Raw genomic sequence first — 5,806 nt, forward strand, 5'->3', positions numbered from 1 at the left:
GCATGTCAGCCATTGTGCCCCTTTTGAGGCTTTCACAGCCCAGGTATGCTGGGTTCCTCTCCTTCCCATTCCTGAACTTTTTGTCTTTCCAGTGACCACAGTCCCCAACCTCAGACACTCCTCTGTTCTAGGGAAAGTCCCTAAGACTAATAATCTATGGACTGGTCCTGAGGCTCTTGCCCTGAAATAATCTCCCATCCCCGAAGCCTCTTAGAGGTCCCTAAAGCCTGGGGACACACATCTGTGACCTCGGGAAGGAGGGACACTACTTCTTGGCTGGCCTGGAGTTACACCGAGACCCAGACAGACTAAAACAAAGCAAAATAGAAAGTTTGCAAAGAAAAAGTACAGGGAAGAAATATAAGAGAGAGATGGAGAAAAAAAAGATAGGCCGGGCGGTGGCCAAACCTCGTCATGACTCATCGCATAGCCAGAGAAGGAGGCTCCAAGTTAGGGAGGGACCCTTGTATTTTGAGGATGGAGGAAGGGGCTTCAAGCCAAGAATGTGGTAACTTCTTGAAGTTGGAAAAGCAAGATGGAGGCCCTTCAGAGCCCCGAGAAGGACCACAGCCAAGCAGACACCTTGACCTTTGGTTGGTAGGACCACTTTGGATTTCTGGCCTTAGAAATTTAAGACAATGTCTCAAGCCATCAAATTTCATGTAATTTGTACAGCAAGATTAGGAGACAAATCCAGTGTTAAAAGCAGAACCCGAGGCACTCTGATGAAGACAAGAAACCCACGGTTCATTCTTCAGCACGGGATACGTCAGGACCAGACTGGAAACTGAAACATGCCCTCCACCTCCTGAACCTTACAGGGACTGGATCTGGACAGCCGTGGGTTAATGGTCACATACAGTGGTAACAAGGCTATGCTCTCCCCCACCCCCTCCCACCTCACAGCTCTCCTCTCACCTGCTGCCAGGCCGGGCTGATCAATAGATTGTCCAACTGCCAGCCTTGAACAGCTGGATGGTGTATTTTCTCCCATAACTTGTGACCCATCCAATTAGTGACCCAGAAACAGATCAGACTGGAAAGGGAAAGCAGAAGTTAGCAAAACAAGTCACCTCATCAGCTCCACCTCACCGCAGGCTGCCAGCCAGCAGTCACTGCAGATGGGTTCTCCCAGCCTCTCTGGAAGGAGCCGTGGAAGGGAGACCTGCAGGTCCTCTCCTGCGAAAGCAGGCTCGCCTTTTCTCAGTTTGTTCTCTGATTAAATGCTTCCTAAGGACTGCATAAGAGAGCCCATAAAACCCTCACCATCTCAACCAAAGCAAGAGAAAACACTGGACGTCTGGAGCCCCCTGTCTCCAGGCTGCATAAGCACTTGAAGACTGTAATTTACTTTGTTCTCCCTACATTGCTAGGAGACGGGAACCATCAGTCCTGTTTTATAATCTGGAGCCCTGAACTGTGGAGAGGGTGGGTAGCATGGCCAGAGGCTCACAGCAAGTCAGACTGAAACAAAACAGACTGCAGCTCTCCCAGCTCCACAGGGCCCGGGTTCTCAGGCTTGGTCTTGGGCTTTGGTTGTACAGGTCAGTGGGGTGTGGCCTCTGGGTAGATGGTCCCAGTGGAATGCAGAGATAGAAAACCACGAAACCTGTCATTACAAGGCAAGCAACTGATGTCCCAGCAGAAAGATTTTCCAGACTTGGGGGGGCTCTACATTGCTCTGTGTGTGTGTGTGTGTGTGTGTGTGTGTGTGTGTGTGTGTGTGTGTTTGTTTGGAAAGTAGCCAGGGGAGAAGGGACGACACTAAACTGTGTATGTGTGCTCTATACGCTTACACGAGCCCACAAAGAGCTCCCCACCAGCGTCGATGTGTCTCCCGTTGTAGCTTCTCTCTCAGGCATCTCCTGGCTTCGCCTCCTCTACCATCCTTCTGAGAGATCCCGCAATCTGACTTCAGGAGAGATGCTAATAGACTCCCCAGAGCCACTGCCAAGGACTGCCTGACTGAATAGCTGCTCAGCCTCTGCTACCGAGCAACCAGCGCCTGCCTACAGCTGGGAACAGAGGCGGAGCCGCTCAAGGTCACCAGACTGCTGACCTGTCACAGAGACAGGCTCTTTGGGGACACTGACTCTCACCAAAGGATGCCCCTTTGCTCCTTGTAAAAGCAAGAGAATGGAATGACTTGATTTCAAATAACACCATGGGTCATAAGTATTTGCATGTGTAGTGTACCAGTCACCCCAGGGGGCTGCTGTGCATATGTGGATTCAGAAATTCTGTGAGGTGCCACCCTTAAGGGCTCAGAGTGGACAGAGCTGGACTGGGTCTCACTGGGCAGAGGTGGAAATCAGTAGCATATATATGTATGTATGTATATATGTATATGTATGTATATATATAATATATATGTACATATGTATATATATTATATATATCCACACACACACAGATCCCATGCACGCACACACCCAACAACAGAATAAATGACACCAAGACCCAATTTCAACAGATGCAGAAAAAAAACTCAACACACCCTTTTAGGAGTGAAACACTAGGGATTAGAAAGGCACTTCCTGAACTAGGTTCCCTGAGCGTGGCTTGGGCAGTCTAAGGGGCCACTGGCAGTGGAACCAGTATTTATCCCTAGTACATGAACTGGCTGTTTGGAGCCCATTCCCTATGCAGGGATATCTTTCTTAGCCTAGATACAGGAGGAAGGGCCTCACCTCAGTCCTGCTCCAAATGATGTGACAGACTTTGATGATTCCCCACGGTAGGCCTCACCCTCTCTGAGGATGAGGGGTGGGATGGGGAGATGGTAGGGGAGTGTGAGGATGGGAGGGAGAGGTAAATGGGATTGGTATGTTAAATATGAATGTTTTAAAAATAAAAAAAAGGAAAGGCGCTTCCCAATCTAAGATGTCTACCAACCATGCACGATGCACATCATAGTTAACAATGAAAGATGAACAAAAACACCCAAGCTCAAAATTTCTGTTTGACACTGTTCTACAGGTTCTATCCTAGGTACGAAAAATAAACTAACAAGAGTTGGCAGCCTGGGTTGGTGGCCCAAGCCTGTGATGAGAAGGTAGAGGCAGAAATCGTCAACATTCAAGGTCAGTTCAAAGTTAACTTGGGCGAAATGAGACCTTGTTTGCAAAAACAAAACAAAGTAAGAAACCAGGAACCCAAGTCAAAAACATCAATTCCCCCACAAACATAAACAAAACACAAGGCATGCTGGCAACAATGTGAGAAAGCCTAACCGTTATTCAATGTTCAAATGGTGAGAAGGTGGCTTTGAAATCAGTTTTCAACTCGCTGAGAAGCTGAACATGGAGTTATCATATGACTCAAATGCCATGCCTCAGGTATATACTCAAGAGAACCCAAAACACGCCACATAGAAACTGAATGTTCATAGCAACGTTCTTCATCCATAGTCACAAAGTAGGAGCAACTCAGATGCCTGTCTGTGGATGAAGAGACAAACTCTAGTAAAACCACTCAAAGGAATGCTTGACCCCATGGAAGGAGGCGGGACAAAACTCCTGCCATGTCCTAGAGCGTGAGTGACACAGATGGGGAGGCTCTGGAGGGCAACCTGCTAAGTGAAATAAGACATTCGGAAAATGGCAAATGTTGTGAGATCCCACTTACGACAGGTACCTAGAAGAATCACTCGTACATAGAAAGAACAACTGCCCAGGGTGGTGTGAGGGTAAGGCAGGGACTTGTAATTTAATGGCTACACAGTTTCTGCAGGAGGAAGAGAGGTCTGGACTGCACAACAAAGTCAATATACTTCCCTGAAATGTATAGCCAAAGTAGCTAAGGGGCCAGGCATGGTGACCCATGCCTTTAATCCCAGCACTCGGGAGGCAGAGGCAGGAGGATCTCTGTGAGTTGGAGACCAGCCTGGACTACCGAGCGAGTTCCAGGACAGCCTCCAAAACAATACAGAGAAACTGTCTCTTGAAACCCCTTCCCACCAAAAAAAAAAAAAAAAAAAAAAAAAAAAGAGGCTTGAAGGTGTGAATTGGAATGCCTGAACCCACATGGAGGTGGAAGGAGAGAACTGACTCTACACAGTCACCCTCTGACTTCCAAACACACACTGTGGTATGTGTACACTGCATTAATAAACATAAGCCATATATTTCTATTATTTAAATGTGCAGGGTAGGTTGATCTATACAGACAGAAAGTTAGTGGCTGCTTAACAAGATGGGGGACGGGCAGGGGGGCAGACGACAATGGGGATGGGGCAGGACAAGCAGGAGTGATTGCTACTGGATGTGGGGTTTCTTTTGGGGGTGGTGAAATATTCTAGAAATGAATGTAGTGATGGTTACACAACATTCAACAGATTGGGGGCCAACTAGACGGCTCAGCAGGTAAGAGTGCTTGTGGCTAAACTCATGCATGACCCCCAGAGACCCCACACTAGAAAAAGTGAAATTGTCCTCTGGCCCCCACAGGAGTGCCATAATACACAGGCCCATCGCTCACAATAAACAAACAAATAAATGGGGCAGGTTGGGGAGGAGGAGTCCTGTTGGATCTCTGCTTAAAGTAGGGGTCTGTTTCTTTTAAACAATTGTTACTGTTAGGCTGATGCTTCTGTAAGCGTTTCCGGATGGGTCGGGACAGGATGGAACAGGAGTGGGTCAGGTATTCTGGCACTTGGGAGTCACACAATACTGAGTGTTAACACAGCTCAGGTGGAAAGGTATCCTGGAGCTCGGGAGCCAAGGATACTCAGTGTTACACAGCTCAGGTGGAAAGGTATCCTGGAGCTCCAGAGCCAAGGATATTGAGTGTTACACAGCTCAGGTGGAAAGGTATCCTGGAGCTCCGGAGCCAAGGACCACCACAGGTTGCAGTAAGCTTAGCAGCTTACAGCCTTGCCTCAGAGAAAGGCTTCTCCGGTGTATCGGCTCCGCTCCAGCAGGACAGGGTCTTCCAGCTGGGGATGTTCGCCTAGTGTAGCAGTTTTGCTCGAGGTTTCTCGGGGCGAAGTTGCTACAGTTCAGCTCTGCTCCTGGAGAGCAGAGAGCAGGAGCGGAGTTGTTACACTCAGCTCTGCCAAGGGAAGGTTTCCCGGGCAAGTGTTACAGCGCTGCTGCTCTGCTTGCTCTGCTCTGCTCTGCCCAGGGTCGCCTCTGCTCCATCGCCCGCTGCAAAAGATCTTCACCCAAAGCTCATCCAAAGGGGTTCATTTGAAGGCAGCTGGACCAGCCAAGCTGAACGAACATACACAGGGTTTATAAAGGGATTCTTGGGGGCGGGAAGGTTTTTCAGGGTAGGGATTGGTTCAATTTCAGTGCTGAGCTCAGATTGGCTAGAGCTCTGCTCAAGGATTGGTTACTCTTCTACACAGGATTAAGGTCAGATTTGGCTCTGGTTTCAGGGCCAAAGTGTGTTTCTTTCTCTGGTCCTTTTTAGCCATTTGGCTCCAATTTTAGGGCCAGGATGCATTTCTTTCACTGACTCTGATTCCAGGGACAAAGTGTGTTCCTTTGGCACTGGTTTTAGGGTCAGGGTGTATTTCTTTGGTTCTGGTTGCAGGGCCAAAGTGTGTTTCTTTGGCTCTGCTCAGGGTCCATTTCTTTTAAACAATTGTTACTGTTAGGCTGGTGCTTCTCCCTTTTGATGAAGGATGGGACACGAGGCTGTTGGCATGACAGAAAGGGGAGTGCACTCCACAAACAGAAGAGTGACCACAGAAGGGAAGACACCCAGTGCCAGGAGCTTCCAAAACAGTTGAGTGGGCCAAGCGCTGTGCAGAAAGCGACTGAAACCCTTGACTCCAGGGGCCCACTACAGGGTTTTCAGG

The 5,806-nt window shown here is 48.6% G+C and overlaps 2 long non-coding RNA genes across 2 annotated transcripts; one reads left to right on the forward strand and one right to left on the reverse strand.

Moving 5' to 3' along the window:
- Positions 1-643: 643 nt before the first annotated feature.
- Positions 644-1,267, reverse strand: LOC121134025. The gene is made up of 2 exons (XR_005871027.1): positions 919-1,267; positions 644-830 (listed from the first exon to the last, which is right to left on the reverse strand). It is a non-coding gene; the product is annotated as an uncharacterized LOC121134025 (long non-coding RNA).
- A 22-nt stretch (positions 1,268-1,289) lies between these two features.
- Positions 1,290-2,178, forward strand: LOC121134026. The gene is made up of 2 exons (XR_005871028.1): positions 1,290-1,544; positions 1,847-2,178. It is a non-coding gene; the product is annotated as an uncharacterized LOC121134026 (long non-coding RNA).
- The last annotated feature ends 3,628 nt before the right edge of the window (positions 2,179-5,806 follow it).

Source organism: Mesocricetus auratus, unplaced genomic scaffold (genome assembly GCF_017639785.1).
Source record: "Mesocricetus auratus isolate SY011 unplaced genomic scaffold, BCM_Maur_2.0 Super-Scaffold_100025, whole genome shotgun sequence".
Taxonomy (NCBI): domain Eukaryota; kingdom Metazoa; phylum Chordata; class Mammalia; order Rodentia; family Cricetidae; genus Mesocricetus; species Mesocricetus auratus.